The sequence below is a fragment of the Narcine bancroftii genome, chromosome 9 (genome assembly GCF_036971445.1).
Source record: "Narcine bancroftii isolate sNarBan1 chromosome 9, sNarBan1.hap1, whole genome shotgun sequence".
In the NCBI taxonomy this organism is placed as follows: domain Eukaryota; kingdom Metazoa; phylum Chordata; class Chondrichthyes; order Torpediniformes; family Narcinidae; genus Narcine; species Narcine bancroftii.
Genome location: NC_091477.1, coordinates 69650156 through 69668374, shown reverse-complemented (window position 1 = coordinate 69668374; position 18219 = coordinate 69650156). Strand labels below are relative to the sequence as shown.

Genomic DNA, 18219 nt, shown 5'->3' with positions numbered 1-18219 from the left:
GAGTTGGGAAGTGATGTTGAGATTGTATAAGGCTTTGGTGCGGCCTAATTTAGAGTTCTGTGTGCAGTTCTGGTCGCCTAATTATAGGAAGGATATAAACAGAGTGGAGAGAGTGCAGAGAAGATTTACCAGAATGTAACCTGGGTTTAAGCATCTGGAGTACAGGGAGAGATTGGGTAGATTAGGTCTTTATTCTTTGGAATGTAGAAGGTTGAGAGGATATTTAAGATTATGAAAGGGATAGACAGAGTGGATGTGGATAGACTATTTCCGTTAAGAGTAGGAGAGATTGAAACAAGAGGACATGAGTTAAGAGTTAAGGGGCAGAGGTTTAGAGGTAACATGAGGGGGAACTTCTTTACTCAGAGAGTGGTAGCGGTGTGGAATGAGCTTCCAGGAGAAATAGTGGCGGCAGAGTCAATTTTATTATTTAAGAAAAAGCTGGATGAGAAGAAGGTGGAGGGTTATGGTCATTGTGCAGGTAGGTGGGACTAGAGAGGAGTGTTTGGTTCGGTGCGGACTAGAAGGGCCTAATGGCCTGTTTCCGTGCTGTAATTGTTATGTTATGTTATGTTATAGAATGCTAAACTGTTCTATGCTCTCAGATTTATTAGATTTTATGTGCATATTGACAAGTTATTTAAAATATAAAATTACTTTCAGATTTGTTTCCTAAATGGCCTCACCCATTCTAAAATCTTGTGTACCATTAATAAGAAATTTCGCACCAAACAAATTTACATTCAACTTATTAATTATGTATTTTGTATACAGCACTGTTTTTTAACACTTCTGGTTGGACACTAATTGTATTTCATTGGCTTTGTATTTTACATGGCCCAATGACATTAAAGTTGAATCTAATCTAATCCAATATTTTATATAATTTCTATTTCTAGTTCTTACAGTTTAATTCTCCACCACTCCAGAGTCCAGGATTTATTTCAGGACATCTCCACTTTCTCCAACAGATGTTTGGATGTCTGGCACTGTTTGGGTTTTGTCCAGGAATCACACTGTGTTCTCTACTGAAATGCCCCAAAGCCGTGGAGTCAGGCAATATAAACCAGAGAGCATCGTGGCATAGTTGATAGACTGCGGCCTTAGAGCTCCAGTGAACAAAGCGAATCTGGAGGGACTCAGTGAGTCAGGCAACATCCATAGGAAGTAAAGGGTCACCGTGGGAAGAGATGGTCGGTCAATATTTTGGGTTGAGACCATTTATCAAAACCCTTTATTGAGTTTTAATGAAAAAAGGGTCCCACCAACCTGAAATGTTGACTGACCATTTCTCTCCATGTATGCTACCTAACCCGTTGAGTTCCTGCCAACTTCTCATTGTTATTTCAAAGTCAAGGTTGGTCTGAAAGGTGTTCAAGAGGGATTAATATGGTAGCAGGTGGGCAAACAGTGAGAACCATGTAGAACAGATGACATCTTCCCAGAATTAAATTGCAGAAAAATGTAGTTCATCTTGGATTTGATGTCAGACAAATGATCTGTGCCTTTAAAGAATTAGCATGTGCCACCAAACTCATATAAAATAAGCCCATTAGGAACTAATCTCAGCTTGGGAAATGAATCTTATGCCGATCAGACACAAAAGTGCTAGAGAAACTCAGTAGGCCATGCAGCATCTACAGGAAATAGTGGGTAAGCAATGTTTCAGGTACACCTGACAAAGGGCCCAGACTGAATGGATGCTGTGTGACCTGCTAAATTTCTCCTGCACATTTGATTATTGCACTCGACCCCAATGTCTGCAGATTTTCTCGTTTAACTCCAAAAAAAAGCATGCCTCTCTAATTATGAAAATTTGTGAGGGTAAGGAGGGTAAGGAGGGCTCCAGAAGGGCCTCTGGCTTCCTGATCGTGTCGGAGGTTTGTGTCTGGAGCTCGGGCTGCCGATGGATTGAATGGGAGTCTCTGTGGCTGCAGAGACTGTGGAAGTGCTGCATTCCCATTCTCTTTCTCTCATACCATAAGGGGCACTGGGTGACGCTAATGGCAACTCTTAACAGCAGGCAGAAGGCAATTTTGTGTCATATTACATGTTCTGTACCATTACATGACAAGTGAATCTTGAAGCGTGAAAAGCATAATGACAAGGAGTTTATTGTTACGGTGTACATATACACCAAAATTCTTTCTTGCTGCAGCTGAACAGGTACTTCATAAATCAAAAATGACTACAATAGTATATTTAATTGAATTAAAAAGAGACAATAAATACAAAAAAAGTAGATAATAAATATTCATAATTATCCTTGGTCAAGGAATGTGCCTTCAATATAGTCAACAGCCCTTTTATGGTGCCAGAGTAGTCCATGAGTAGTGTACCAAGGAGAAGTTCAAGAGCCTGATAGCTGTTGGCAAAAAACTTAAATTTTAAATTTAGACATACAGCTCGGTAGCAGGCCATTTTGGCCCATGAGTACATGCCGCCCAATTACACCCAATTGACCTACAACCCTGGTACGTTTTGAATGGTGGGAGGAAACTGGAGGTCCCCCCCCCCCACCCCCAGAGGAAACCCATACTGATGTAGGGAGAATGTACAAACTCCTTACAGACATCATGGGTTTTAAACCCAGATCCCTATCGCTGGCACTGTAACAACATTGCCCTACCTTCTACTTTAACCATGCTGCCCATGTTCTTGAACTTGGAGGTGCTGTTCTTCAGACTTTACCTTCTGCTCAATAGTAGCAGTGAGAAGATGTTGTGACCAATGTGATGGAGGGTCCTTAATGACGTTAGCTGCCATTTTGAAGCAGTACCTCACATAGACATCTGCCAGTGATGGACATAGATGCCTGCCAGTGATGGACATAGATGTCTGACAGTGATGGACATAGACATCTGGCAGTGATGGACATAGATGTCTAGCAGTGATGGATATAGACATCTGCCAGTGATAGGCATAGATGTCTGCCAGGCTCTGGCCTGTGATGGACCTAGCTATGCTTGCTATCTTCTGGAGCTTTCTACATTCATGGGCATTCCCAGACCAAACTGTGATGCAACCAGTCAGTATACTTTCCAGGGTGCATCAATAGAAGTCTGACAGAATATTCAAATCTCATCAGACTCCTTAGAAAGTAAAGGTGTTGATGTACCTTCATCAAGGTTTCCTCCAAATGCTGGTTCTAGGAAATATGAACTCCCGGGAACTTGAAGGTTTGAACCCTCTCCAATTCCGTCCCTCCAATGCACACAGGTGTACAGTCCCTTGGTCTCCTCTTTCTACAATTATGGATAGTGCAGTGATTAGTACACCGCTGTTACAGTGCCAACGATTGGGACCAGTGTTCAAAACCCGTACTATCTTTAAGGATTTTGTACATTCTCCCTGGGTCTGCATGGATTTTCCCCGGGGATTCTGGTTACCTCCCACCTTTCAAAAAAACGAACCGGGGTTGTAGGTCATTTGGGTGTAATTGGGCAGCACAGACAGAACTAATTAGTTACTTTAAACTCATTAGATAGCTGTCTTACAGGAAACCATTTTACTCAGAACATGATTCTTCAGATGTCAACATATCCATGTGATTTTAAAAAAATGTTCATTGTTCAGGACAATGGCACATCTCTTTGGAGCAATGTCAAAAGGTTCATGACTTCAATATGTGAGGGAGCCTTGGCTCCAGTTCAATGTCTTGTGTGAAATATGCATCTCTGATACAGTGGATCTCTCTCTGTCTGTCTGTCTCACACACACACACACACACACACACACACACACACACACACACACACACACACACACACACACACACACACACACACACACACACACACACACACACACACACACTCTCTCTCTCTCTCTCTCTCTTCCCCCAGTTCTGTACAGATCTAATTCTTGCTCAAGTTTCTGAAGATGGACTTGTAATACAGCCTTCTGAGCCAGAGATATGAGTGTCAATGACTGAATCACATGCCTGGAAGTGAGTGCAGATGACACAATCGAGAAAATAGTGAGGACCAGGCTCTGACTGAGCAGGTAAAGGATTGAGTTGATTCAGAGACAAAGGCTTCAGAGGAAGGTTCCACCAACAAGCCTATCGAGGTCACTCTTGGGTCCAAGAGAACAAGGGACGTGAAGATATCATCACAGGAGTGATGGGAGCAGGCTTAGACCACTCAAGCTTGTCCTGTCATTCCATATGGGTGATCTGCTCTGCTCTTCTGTGGTAGTTGCCATGGGCCTCAGGTCCCTGATCGTTCAATCATTTATTAACCTGCTCTTCACATACCATGAATGATCCAGCCATGATGGCAGGAATGAAGACTGAAGATGCTCCTGCTTTGCTCCTTGTAAACAAATGGAGACACTAATCAAAAAAGGATGTAAATAAATGGTGGATCATATTAGTTTGAGGGAAAGCAATATGGCATTGAAAGAGGAGGCGATTGAAAGAGAAGGTTTTGAAGTTGGAGAGAGAGATTGGAGAGCTAAATGATGGGTCAGGGGGAAGCGACAATTAAATTAATGCAAGGTGGGATGGGCAGGGGCGAGAGTTAGGGAGGGGAAGGGCACCTTGGACAACATGGACAATAGTAAACCCTCCCAGATGATCAGCCATGTCCAAAGATCCTCAGTGCATGCCATGTTACTTTGTTCTCATGACCTATCCCCATTTGCAGATGGAACATCTTCCTATAACCCCCCCCCGCCGCCCCCCCGTGTCAGATCTGCAGGAACGGGAGATGTCAATGATTAAATATTCTGTCAATTTTAATGTCTGTGGCAGCTTTCCTGGTTCTTAGTGGGATTTGAACCTCTTTTCTGGCAGTGGAGACTGGTTCTTTGATTGAGGTCAGGTGAGTGTGTAGATGTGTACAGGGAGAACCTGGTCATCAGGTGCAAGGTACTCATCCCCTGCACCTCCGTCTTGGCGATCACCAGAGTGGGTTTCCAGTTCATAAGGCGATCCAAGATAGAGAGGGTCCAAAGGGTCACCATGTACAGTCTCCAGACAAATGGGGGCAAGGGCATACGTAATGTAGCCCTCATCCTGATGGCCACCTTTGTGTGCATCAAACCAAAGTATGAAGGCATTAAATGCCGCTCTGTGCTGAGCTTCTATCTGTTGTGAAGGATGGGTCTGGCCCCATTGCTGTGCATTGTTCCTGTCGCTGGACTTTGCCACACCACTTATCTTTGTGGAAACGTTTTCCCAGGCCAACACCTTTGACCACAAGGCCGTCAAGGAGTGGTTGGCATGGAACACCCTGCAGAAACAGACGAGGACTCGATGGATCAGGTGGGATGGTTTCCTGAGCAGACCGACCAGGTCATCTGGTAGACTGCCTCATTGCCAAGGCTCTCAAACAAGCACCAGGACTTGGCTAGGCTGATGGTGATAGGAGCCTTCCCAGTCAGATCCTTGCTGTACAACTGGAACATTGCCAACCATGCACATTGTCCTTGAGATGACTGAGGTGTAGAAGAGATGGTCAGCTGGCTCTTTGTTGAATGCAGATTTGCTAAGAGTCTGTGGAGAACGACGCCAGGGTCTCAGTTCATCCCCAGCTTCAGCATGAGAGAGGATTCTCTGATCTATAGGCTGTTCCCTGGAATGCACAGAGTCAGACATCCAGTACTGCTGGAAGACCATCAATTCAGTGAAAGATCAACTTTGGTCTGTCCGAAACATTAGTCTTTCAGCAGATGGAGATGTTGGTGTGGGAATACTGTCGAATGGCACATTCCAGGCTGCAAGAGTATGTGCTCAGGTGCTCACAGAGGCTTGGCGCAGCCAACCCAAGGATCCTGTGGGGAAGGACTACAGTCTACAGTCCTTCCATTACTGTGGACTGAGGAGAAGTCCCTCAAACAACAAGGGGAGGGGGGTGGTGAAATGATAAGGTACCACAGGCATGGTAATGGTGTATTTAGAGAATAAATGTAATAATGTGCATTGATGGGAATGTATGGGATTTGACTGATGCCATGGATGTGAAAAGACTTTGAATAGTTTTCTCTTTTGTTAATAATTTATTGTGAATAAAGTCTACTTTTGGAAAAAAAGAGTGATCTCACCTCCAATGAAATGGCTCACAAGCCTATGACCTGACTGGGCTGTTTTAGGATTAATCACCTCAAGTCAAGTTACCTTTATTTGTCGTTCACACCATGCTTGCATGGTAAAGACGAGATAACGCTTCTCCAGGATTGCGGAACATAGTTACATAAATATAGGTTGGAATAGAAGTTCAACACATGTAAAATATTAAGACTTAATCATTAACATTCCATCCAATCACCAAATGTTCTGGGAGTTCAGGAGCCTGATGGCTTGGGGGAAAAAGCTCTTGCGAAATTTGGACATTAAGGGCTCAAGTTCTGCAGTACCTCATAGCAGAGGACAGAAGGGAGAAAGGTTTACTTGAGGGGTGTGTGGATTCCCTCACAATGTCACCTGATGGTATAGTCTGGGGTCATTTGAGGAGAACAGCATTAAAGGACAGAACAATCCCTCCTGGAATGAGCTGTTGTTTCATAAACTTCTTCAAGGTAAGAATGTGGGGAGCCCAAAAAACACATTGCCATCTGTACCACTAACTTTATTATTGTTTATCATTGCTAGATATCATTAAAAAATATAAATTCACTAAAGCATAGAATTACTCACCCCAAACTTGCACATCTTTCAATTGTGGTAAGTCCCTAATTTCTGTTGTTACTTTGGCATGGCCAATCAATAATGGATAGTAAGGGAAATGTGGGATTATTGCAGGAAGGGATTAAGGTAAATTTTATTGAGAGAGAAGCTAACTAGTCAACACCTGCTCCAATTAGAACATAATACAGGCCCTTTGGCCCTCGATGTTGTGCTAACCCATATATTCCTTCCTAAAAAAAGTACTAAACCCTCCCTATCCCGTAACACTCTATTTTTCTTTCATTCTGTCCAAGAGTCTCTTAAATACCCCCAATGTTTCAGCTTCCATCACCATCCATGGCAAGGCATTCCAGGCACCCACAACTCTCTGTGTAAAAAAAACTTACCCCTGATGTCTTCCCTAAACTTCCCTCCCTTAACTTTGTACATATGTCCTCTGGTGTTTGCTTATCCTTCCCTCGGAAACAGGTGCTGGCTGTCCACCCTATCTATTTCTCTCACAATCTTGTCGACCTCTATCAAGTCTCCTCTCATCCTTCTATGCGCCAAAGAAAAAGGTCCCAGCTCTAACTTGTTTCCCAATCCAGGCAACATGCTGGTAAATCTCCTCTGCACCTTCTCCATAGCTTCCACATCCTTTCTATAATGAGGTGTCCAGAACTCTACACAATACTCCAAGTGTGGTCTTACCAGCGATTTGTAGAGTTGCAACGTGACTTCTCTACTCCTGAACTCAATCCCAGCATTTCATAGGCCTTCTTAACTATCCTATCAACCTGTGCGGCGACCTTGAGGGATGTATGGATTTGACCCCAAGGTCCCTCTGCTCATCCACACTCTTCAGTAACCGACCATTAACCCTGTACTCAGCCTTCTAGTTTGTCCTTCCAAAATGCATCACCTCATATTTATCTGGATTGAAATCCAACTGCCCCTTTTCCGTCCAACTCTGCATCCTATCTATATCCTCTCAAAACTTTAAACAACCTTCAGCTCTATCCACAACTCCTCCAAACCTGCTGGCATCTGCAAATGTACTGACCCATCCTTCCGCCTCTTCATCCAGAAACAGATCCCTGTGCCACTCCACTAATCACCGACCTCCGGGCAGATACTTTCCTTCTACTACTACTCTCTGCTTTCTTCCTACAAGCCAATATTTTATCCACACAGCCAAGGTTCCACTGATCACGTGCCTCATGACTTTCTGGATGAGTCTCTCATGTGAGACCTTTTCAAATGCCTTGCTAAAATCCACATGGACTACAGCCAATGCCCTAACCTCATCAATTTCTTTTGTTACCGCCTCAAAAAAAACTCAATTAGACTTGAGAGACACAACCTTCCCTTCACAAAGCCCTGCTGACTATCCTTGAGTAGACTGTACTTCTCCAAATGCTCATAGATCCTATCCTTAAGAATCTTCCTTATATTCCCTCTTCAGGACCTTATCCCTACTCCTATCTATGTCATTGGTTCCCACATGGACCACGATATCTGGCTGCTCATCCTCCTCCTCTGGAATGCTATGATCTCAATCAGAAACATCCCTGACCCTAGCACCAGGAAGGCAACATACCATCCAGGAGATTCAAACTTGTTCACAGAACCTCTTTTCTGCTCTCCTAACCAATGAGACCTCAATTACCATAGCTCTCCTCTTCTCCCCCCTTCCCTTCTAAGCTGGTGATGGGGGGCAACCACTGTGCTGGAGACATAACCATCTCAACTTATCCCTGGTAGATTGTCCCTCCCAACAACATCTAAAACAGTATACTTGTTGAGGGGAATGGCCACAAGGGTGCTCTGCTCTTTCTGCCTCTTCTCCTTCCCTCTCCTGACAGCCACCCAGATACCTGTCTCCTGACTTTTAGGGGTGACTGCCTCCCTGAAACTCCTGTCTATCATACCTCTGCCTCTCTTAATATCCTTGAATATTCTTCATTGAATGTTTTCAGGTCCATCTTGCAGCATTTAGCAGCAGTTTTCAACAACAATTTTTAAGCCACTCTTATTTGGATCGACTAGGGAACAGGTTAAACTTAAAACAAACCAGCAGATGTTGAAATTCTGAAAAGAAAATAACGTGGTAGCAATGCTCAGGGTGACAGACAACATCTGAAAAAAGAAAGGGTTAATTTTTTTAGTTCCAGGAACTTTAATTGGAATTGGGAAAGAGAAACAGTTGGAGAGAAAGTGGGGGAGGATGAGGTACAAGGGAATATCTCTGAGGCTGGATGACACAATATGTCAGCTTAGGGGGGGACCTTATTAATACCACAATACAATCTGCAACCTATTTCATAGATCATGCCTCTTTGGTCTTAACTCCCACTTTAAGTGATCTGGCCATGCCTTTTCAGAGATATTCCCTTTGTACTATCCATTCCTTGCCTACCTTCTCTGCCCTCCTAAAACTCTTCCCCACTTTGTTGATGGTTTCTCTTCCCACAGATGCTGTCCGATCTGCTGAGTGCTTCCAGCTTTCCTTGACTTTATTTCAGATGAACCTGAATGTTCAATTAATGATTTCATTCTCAATAAACTTTGTGCACACATCATAGAATGTACGTGGGTGGAACCTTAGCACAGAAATGGCCTATTTGGCCTATCTAGTCCATGCCCAACTACTATTCTAGTTAGTTCCATTGACCTGCCCGGACCAAAGACCTCCATGCCTCTCCAATCCATGGACCTATCCATATTTTTCTTAAATGTCAAAATTGAGCCTGCATTCACCACTTCAGCAGCTCATTCCCCACCCTCACCACCCTCACCACTCTTCACATGAAGAAATTCTCCCTAAGCATCTCACCTTTCACCCTTAACCCAAGTCCTCTAGTTCTTGTCGTACCATGTGTTTTGTGAGGAGGATTGTCATATCAGTTGGACCAAAGAAGACAAATGATAAATTGAGTTTATTTGGCCTTAATCTATGTAATTGAATACTAGTCCACTTGTCTTGTGCTGAGATCAGCTCTCATTCTCGGTGCAGTGAAGAGAGTATCTTTACATGTGGTACTAAGCTTTGTGAAGATGATTGCTGATCAAAGAAGAGTCTGGCCAACTGTTGGTCATAATCTACATAACTGATTAATATGCACATCTGTTTTATGCTGAGATTGGATCCCAGTCTGGGTGTAATGTGTATATTTTCATCCGTTTATAAGTGACATTTTTACAGGAAGGAATACTTCCTTGCAAGCAACAGGAATCGCATTAGGTGCATTGTAAATCTGAGTGCTGCAGAAGTAATTTGCCTTTCAATTTCCTCCATCTTTCATCTCTGAATATTGGCCTCTGAAATTCATCCACACCAAAATTGGCAAGGATTTGCAGGGTATGGCTTTATTGAATGAACAGCTGGGTGAATGCAAGACGCTGTTTGCTGTTGGAAACTAAATCATGACTCACAATATGCATCAATGGCTGTTCCATTTGTACAGTTCTTTAAATGTACCACGTGGTGAATTCTAGCCGATCTGGCAGTTCCGGCAGATCGGCTTGTTTTTCGTGTTCTCTGCAGAGCTTAGGAATTCCTGAGGAGCGTGCATTAAATGGGGTTTAAAAGTAAAACTTCCTAGTTCCAAAGTTATTGAGCTCCACTTGTACACTGAATGAAGTGTTCTTTGGTCAATGGATTCCACTTGCCCAGAAGGGAGTCTTTCTCATAATTATAGCAGCTTGCTATTTTTGTTTATTCAGCAAGATGTTTGATGTGCACACCCAGCCCGGAACTCTCAGCAGTCTGACACTGAATTTTGCAACGTGCAACGGCCATACCAGGTCTCCACGGATACACGCTTCCAAGAGCAAATTAAAATCCATCCACTGATGTGTCGGCCAGTAATGAAATAAGGATCTGGCACTTGCTCATATTGAAATGCAAACTAGGTGTCCCTGTGTTACCCTGGCAATTTATCATAAAGACCTGTGAGTTTCCACTTATTAAACATGAGGTACCATGAAATATTACCATGGCAGTCATTATATAAAAAAATTCTCGAAATACACTCACAATGAGGTCAAATCTATCATTTTAGGTTGTGTCTGTCGGATGGATTATCTAAACTGCCTCTGGGTGTCTTCAAACTGAAAACAAGCTCTGCTTTCATTTGAACTTTGCTACAGTGCAGCATTGCCTTTTCCCTGTGTTGATATTTGTTCTCCGTGTCCTTCCATGCTACCCCCTACCCATTTTAACGTGCATTGCTGAAATAATTGCAGGAGTCACTTGCCTGTTGGCAGATCAGAGGCTGAGCTGTTTATGGGTCTCTTAATGCATTTTTGACAGTGACTTGCCCTCTTCCCCTCCCCATTGTCCCTGACCCCGCTGTGCACTCTCCATTCACCTTGAGAATACTTTTTTAAAAAAGCTAAATGCAACACCAAAACCCAATTTTTTTAGAGAGCGGGATATAAAATTCCATCACAATACTCTTTTTTAATTTTGGATGTTTTTGAACAGAAAAGGCACCACGGGCTTAAGACAACATCAATCTGAATGTAACTGTCCATTGCACTGACGAGAAATGACCTTCCAGGAGAAAAATCACGGGGATATTAAAACTAAAGATTTGTTTTTGTTTCTCAGTTCCTTTCATTGCATTTGCTTATTGGCTCCAATTTGGGGAGCAAGGATAATTACGTCATACAAAGTGCATTTCTCAATCAGCTAAAGAAGAACAGGACAGCACAAGGAAGATCTTTGCAATGAACTGGGAAGGAAGTCTGGAATTTTGTGGGGTGGGGTGAGTCTCATTCTCCACCTGGTCAATGTTTAACCTTGTGCTGCTGGATATACCTCTATCTCATTTTAGTTTATAATGTTGTAATGCTCAGTCTTGAGGTTTAGCAATGTTGCTGAGACAAAAATCCAGGTAATATTTGAATATTGATGAATAAGTTTGCATTTGTGGTAGCATTGCTGCTTTTCTTGCCCAAAAGTTAAATTCGGACAAAGATGAGGACAAGAGGTTTCCACAAATGCAGAGGGGGATGTTCATGGGTGGGGGCGGGGGGGGGGGGGGAAAGGAACTGATATAATTTAAGTTCTAGTTTAAGAACATTTAAGGGCTTTTGAACAAGTCAATGGGTTTTGAGAGCACATCTTCCAAACCCTTCTCAATGTGCAGTGTGCCCTGTCTGGATTAAATGTTCAGATTTCACCAGGCCTATGAGATCTTGATCTCAGCAACATTGTCATCCCTGAGAGATTGGGTTACAAGCTAAAATAAGTCTGGGATATATCTAATAATGATAATAACATAATAATGTAAACATTAGCCAGCTGAAGGATGAGTTTCCTCCATGAAGCTGACCAATTCTGGTTGTTTGTAGTTGTTAAAGTTCATTACGACCACACAAAATAGCATTTATCTTAACCGCTGTGCACACACATAAACACATAACACACAGCAACAAAAAAAAATCACACGAATACATAAAGATGTAGATAAAATAAATATATAAATATTTTGGAATCATTTACAGATTCATTTATAAGAGACTCAAGTTTACAGGTTCATCAATCTCACAGCCTGTGCAAAGAAGCCATTTCCCAGCCTGCCAGTCCTGATTTTGATGCCCCTGTATCTCCTTCCTGAAGGCAGTGGGGCAAAAATACTGTGTTCTGATGGAAAGGGTCCTCAATAATTTTTTGGGCACTGGTGAACGTCCTCAATAGAGGAAAAGGATAAGCAATGTTTGGTTTTATTCTAATACAAAAATACTTAAAAGTACTTGAATAGTTAATGGGGCTTTGGAAACACTTCATCCAGTAATTGGCACTCCTCAAAGGGAATGCTTCTTCACTGTGGTGAACCATCAGGCTGGATTAACTGCTCAGGTTCCACAACATTCGGATGAAGAGGCAAGGATAACCACCATCAAGTCACACTGGCACTTAATAACCTGCTCCTTTCTGATTATGCAATCCAAGGTCACGGTGGTGCGTTAAGGCACTGATCGATCAAGTACTGTGGCATCCAAAATGTTATATTGTTGTAGAATAAATTGCCAGGGAAGAGAATATAAATGGTAGAAGTCATTGGGTATAGATTCTGAGGGATGAATGGAGTCACTAAACAGTTTACCCACTGTTTAATTGAACTGTGGATCAGGCTCAAGTCTCAACTTGTGTTCAAATGAATGGGCCTGCATGTTCATGGTGGTAATTTTATGCAGTGGTTAATATAACCCAGTACAAGCTCTGCATACAAAGTTTTCGAGCCATAAACAGAGCACCAATGATAGCAATCATTAGACTGTCGACTCCATTGTTTTCATGAAGATGGAAGGTGCAAAGAGGGGACATACATTCACAGTGACAATAAAATGGTCATCTTATCTTGGGATGCAATTTCTCCTGGATTCTATGGAGTCGTGTTGTCCAATTTATGTGAAAGCACAGTAGCCTAATGGATCTTGGAGGAGTTTCCTTTTATTCATAGTTTTGATACCTTGTTCATGGGTCAAGAACTTAGTGCTCAAGAGTCAGTAACTGAGGTGATAACACATAAGCGATCTCCAAACATTGCAAGAGATGCAGAAATCTTTGGCAGCCAACACCACCAGCACTTGCACTGAATTTAGGTAGCATCTTCTTTTGCAGTCCCAGAACAGGCAGTCTCTCTTGCTCTGTGGGAACTAGATGCATGCACTTGTACAGTAAATGAAAACTTGCAGATGCTTGAAATCGGAAATAAAACAGATCTTGTAAGCACCTGTCAAAAGACAAAGGGAGTTGTTTTAGATCATGATCCTTTGTCAGGACCAGAAAAAGAGAAAATGGATTTATTTTAGGTTGCAGAGAGGAAAGGGAGAGATGGATAGGACAAAAAGAATATCTCTGACTGGGTGAGCCCAGAGTTGCTGTTGTCATAAGGTCTTGATGAAGCTATCTGAATTCCAGTTCTGAGCCAATGGTGGGATTCATGGACACTCTATCTCCCTTTTGCTTCTCTTTCTTGTTCTGATAGTAGTAACGCTGTGTGCCTTTACAGGGGAAACAAACAAAAATGACACATTTTGCATACATGAAAACAAAGGAATTTGGAATCTTGAATCTTGTACATCTAAAATACTGAGAGGGATACAGCACCAAAATAGGCTCATCAGCCCATTCAAAAATGATTGAGAACTTCCAAGTAATTAAAGCTCCTATTGCTTAAATTAGCACAAGCTCTTCAGAAAAAAAACATTAGTGATCAGATTTGTGTCACGAATTGGATACATTCTGTTACCCCTAATGGTGCCGTTTTAAATGATTGGGACTGTACTGTCATTTTAGACCATATAAATTGTGATAATAGGATATAAATAAACTCAATGGGAGAACTGCTCATCAGTGCATTTGTGAGCAGGGCTCAACATTAGATTATTGAGTTCTCTCCTATACCTGGCAATATACAAAGACCCTGACCTTTCTCTTTCCCAGCTCATTTAGGAATATTCGAAACTGCCATGAAATTTGGATATCTGATCTAAAACAGAATGCTGGAAATACTCAGCAGGTCTGTTTACATCTGTGAAGAGGGAAAGAAAATTTGTGGTAATGGCTACTCTAACCCTCGTGATGAAAGGCACTGCCCTGCCTATCAGCATGGACTTAATGGGGTCATATAGTCTACTTGTATGTTGCATCAGGATGCTGAATAGAAGAGGATTAGTACAACATGACAGTAACAAGCTTGATAGTTGACATGGACTCAATGGGCTGACGGGCTTGTTTCCCTTATATGACTGTACACGTTCACTCCAGGCTAATTCCCTGCTCTTGTTAAATTTTTTTCAAAACTTCTGATCCAGCCTTCTGTTGTGAGAGATATGAGAACAATATAACATGAGAATTCTTTCCAAATAAGTGATGCTTATTTTCTGCATGGTAGAAATTTCTATAGCAAACTCTTCCAAGTTAATTTGGAATTGTCCCCTTGTAGATATCAGCAATTAAAAATCTAAGATTTCTATCACCTTTTAAAAAAAAATCACGTCACGCTTGAAGATGGAGGGGCTACTTGATTCAATTATATCTGAGTGAAGATTAAGCAATGAAAAGAGATGCATTAGTGAGTTGTGTTTGCTGACTTCAAATTAACATTCTCCGCAGACAAATTTTATTGATCAGGTTTTGTATAAAGATTTTGCATTTTGTAAGGATTGGGCATAATGTATTAACTCTTACACTCCATCCGCTCCCTCCTATGTACCGCAACAAATGCCACCCCCCCACGAAAGGATGTTCCTTTTCCCGAGGAAATCTGAATCAGGAACCACTGTACCGGCATGGCTCACCGTCCCTGGCCCCGTCCTTTAGCGACGTCACGTCCGGCACTCAAAGAACGACCCCTTGGTCGACCGAGTGACTCTACTCCACGCGAACCAACATTACGCCTACGTTGAGTTCCCAGACGGGCGGGAGGACACTGTTTCAGTGCGGGACCTAGCTCAGGACGTGGTAGACCAGCAAACCCCCAACCCAACCTTCCCCAACTCTTTATTCCCCAGGCCCTGTGCCGCAACAGAAGGACCAACAGCACCCCAACGACCCGGGCCACCCTGCCGTCAACATGACTGGGGAATTGAGCGAAGGAGCGGTCGCACCCGACGAGCCCGCTGGCGACACCACTCCAGCGACCCCAATCCCGGCACCATGGCGGTCACGCCGGATGGTCAGACCCCCTGACCGCTACAGTCCTTAACCTACCCCTTCCCTGCACCATTTCATCGGATGTAAGGATCGACAACGAGATAGACAACAGGCTCGCCAAGGCAAATAGCAACTTTGGAAGATTACTCAAAAGAGTCTGGAAAAACAACCAACTGAAAAACCTCACAAAGATTAACGTATACAAAGCCATTGTCATACCCACACTCCTGTTCGGTTCCGAATAATGGGTCCTCTACCGGCATCACCTACGGCTCCTAGAAAGCTTCCACCAGCGTTGTCTCCGCTCCATCCTCAACATTCATTGGAGCGACTTCATCCCTAACATCGAAGTACTCGAGATGGCAGAGGCTGACAGCATCGAATCCACGCTGCTGAAGATCCAACTGCGCTGGGTAGGTCACGTCTCCAGAATGGAGGATCATTGCCTTCCCAAGATCGTGTTATATGGCGAGCTCTCCACTGGCCACCGTGACAGAGGTGCACCAAAGAAGAGGTATAAGGACTGCCTAAAGAAATCTCTTGGTGCCTGCCACATTGACCACCGCCAGTGGGCTGAGATCGCCTCAAACTGTGCATCTTGGCGCCTCACAGTTCGGCGGGCAGCAACCTCCTTTGAAGAAGACACAGAGCCCTCTCCTCACTGACAAAAGACAAAAGAGGAAAAACCCAACACCCAACCCCAACCAACCAATTTTCCCCTGCAACCGCTGCAACCGTGTCTGCCTGTAACCGCATCGGACTTGTCAGCCACAAACAAGCCTGCAGCTGACGTGGACATTTACCCCTCCATAAATCTTCATCTGCAAAGCCAAGCCAAAGAAGAAGAGAGAAGAGACCATGGTATAAATGTCTGTAGGCGTACTGCTATTTGATTCACTTTACAAATAGTGTAATCAGACTGAAATGCACTCTGTGGGAGAAGCTGCTTTTCAGTACATTAGCTGGCAGTCAACTATGTTGGACCTCGTGCCTCAGATCTTTGAATTCTTTCTATCGGGCAACAAGAAAGATAAGTGAGTCTCAGACCTTGCTCCTTTCTCCAGATTACTTAGGGATGCACAATACAGTCACCAGGACTGCAGACAGTTTAAATCCATGTTTCCATTTACTTTCATGTTCTTTGAGTTGCTTACACTAACATATTGTGGATTCTGATTTGTCATGTCCAGCACAAAACCCAGCTCTTTCTAAATCCTCTAGGGTGACAGCATTCAAAAGGACCTTAGCACTGAATAAGAAATGTGTGTGAATGTGTTTTTACTGCCTGGACTTAAGGTCAAACTAACATGGTTCATGGTCAATAGGAAAAGGACGTGGCTTGATTTAGACTATGGATGCCAGTGTGAGTGAATGTGTATATGTATACATACAGAGTTGTTACAGATCCAATCAGAGCAACCTTGGATAAATTGACCTTGAAAACAAATGGGGATTGGTGTCTAACTGGGAATATTGTCTCATGGTTACTCAGGCAGTAGCCCTGATACTACAAGTTTAAAAAAAAATTACAACATAGTAGAAGCCGATTCTGGCCATTGAAATCTGTGCCACCCAATTAACCTAATAACACTAGACGTTTTTGGAGGGTGGGAGGAAACCAGAGCACCCAGGTCACCCAAACAGGTCATGGGAGAGGCGTACAAACTCCTTATAGGCAGTGCTGGATTCAAACATGGGTCAATGTGCTAACCATGACATCCACATAGAATAATACTTTGCAGATAACAAGATAGGCCACTCGATTATTGTACCTGGGCATATCCATTGGCAGCACGTTGCACAGAGAAAGAAGATTAATCTCTCTTAATTGCCATATTAAGTCACCAGTCATCCTCTGTCAGAGTTATTCCCTCTCCATCCATTCCCCTTCTGCACCTTCTTTGTTATCTTGTGTGACATTTCTCTTTTTCCCCCCCAATCCTGATAAAGGATCCTAGACTTGAAACTAGCAGAATCTCCCTCCACAGATGCTGCCTGACAAGTCAAGGGTTTCTAGCATATCTCTTGTCTCAGATTTCCTGAAGATGCAGGCATTTTTTTGCGATGACCTCCTCATTGACAAAGCAAATCCACCCATAGTAGCATCATACTCTGTAAAACAGGGATGGGTTGGCCTTGGTTGTCATTGTCTTCTGTATCAAATAAAACATGGGCAAGGAAAGCCCCTGCTTATGCTACTTACCTCTCATGGCCAACATGTTGCCATGTCTTTGGGCTGAACACTGCTTTGAGAAATGAACCGTTGGTAGAAGATCTTGAGGTCGAGCATCTTTTGGCTTCTGTGTCACCACTGACAGAGTTGCCAGAGACCTCAATGGCATTGCTTTCACATTAGACAATGGTGAGAGAAACAGATGAAGGAAAAAAGATATAATGAGCCTTGTTCAAGGCATCGGTGGGAGCGACCATCCTACTCTCCTATATGACTAAGTACTATCTTCATAATTGAGGTGCCCTCCGTCGTCTGGTGTGGCATTTGGCTAATGCACTATGAGGGGAAAATTTGGAACAGATCAAACAGCTCAAAACTGGATATTCAATGGGTGCTTCATTTCATTAACAACTTGTTGGCAAAAGAAGCTGTCAATACCAGCATGCAGCAAGATCCAGATAATATTCAAGCACGGGCCGATCTGCTGTATCAAGGCCGGCACCGAGGGCAGTGCAATCTCCAACGAGGGGATGTCTAATAGCTCAATCTTGACACTCGATGCCTTTACCATTGTTGAGCTCACTCTCAGCATCCTGGGGTCATCATTAGCCAGAGGCTTGCTATAAATAGAGAAAATAGTTCACCTCAGCATTTTTCAATGTTTAAAGGACCCAGGTCATGGATGTGATTTAGTCTCAGTGACGCTTGGGAAGCTTGGAATCATCCAGGCAAAGCAGCCAACTCGGCTACTGTCTGTAAGGAGTT

General features: G+C 43.2%; 1 long non-coding RNA gene across 1 annotated transcript; it reads right to left on the bottom strand.

The window, feature by feature from the left end:
* Positions 1 to 13412: 13412 nt before the first annotated feature.
* On the bottom strand, positions 13413 to 17966 carry LOC138742973 (uncharacterized). Its single transcript, XR_011344548.1, has 2 exons — positions 17485 to 17966; positions 13413 to 13627 (listed from the first exon to the last, which is right to left on the bottom strand). It is a non-coding gene; the product is annotated as an uncharacterized lncRNA (long non-coding RNA).
* Positions 17967 to 18219: the final 253 nt, after the last annotated feature.